The 383-nt window shown below is 28.2% G+C and overlaps 1 protein-coding gene across 1 annotated transcript in view; it reads right to left on the reverse strand.

The window, feature by feature from the left end:
- The window catches only part of RhoBTB (Rho-related BTB domain containing), a 161,069-nt gene that overhangs the window by 78,054 nt on the left and 82,632 nt on the right, over positions 1–383 (reverse strand). The gene's annotated exons all lie outside the window — the stretch shown is intronic.

The raw sequence follows: 383 nt of genomic DNA on the forward strand, positions 1-383 counted from the left end.
ATCAATTCATATTGTACTGATCTAGCTTAAAAATTGCACTAGCCTCCACAATGCCCTAACAGTCAAAATTGTAATTAATAAATTTTTACTTACGTCTATCATTTTTATGTGTTATTTTGGCACCAACCGATAGATGTTGTCATCCGGGCGAACCACATTGCCATCAATGGAAAATAATCATTTGCAATTACTTGCAAGGCTCAAGGATACATTTGTATATATGGAATTTTTCTTATTGACGATAAAATACAAAATTATTTTAATATTAATAATTAACAGAGAAAAGAAATAACCAAATCGGTAGTTAGTAATTTAACAATAGTTTAAATAATCTTTATTAGATAATGTCCAAAACCTAGAATATGATATCGAGCAGTTTATAA

This window comes from Halyomorpha halys, unplaced genomic scaffold (genome assembly GCF_000696795.3).
Source record: "Halyomorpha halys isolate HHAL.00 unplaced genomic scaffold, Hhal_1.1 Scaffold351.1, whole genome shotgun sequence".
Lineage (NCBI taxonomy): Eukaryota > Metazoa > Arthropoda > Insecta > Hemiptera > Pentatomidae > Halyomorpha > Halyomorpha halys.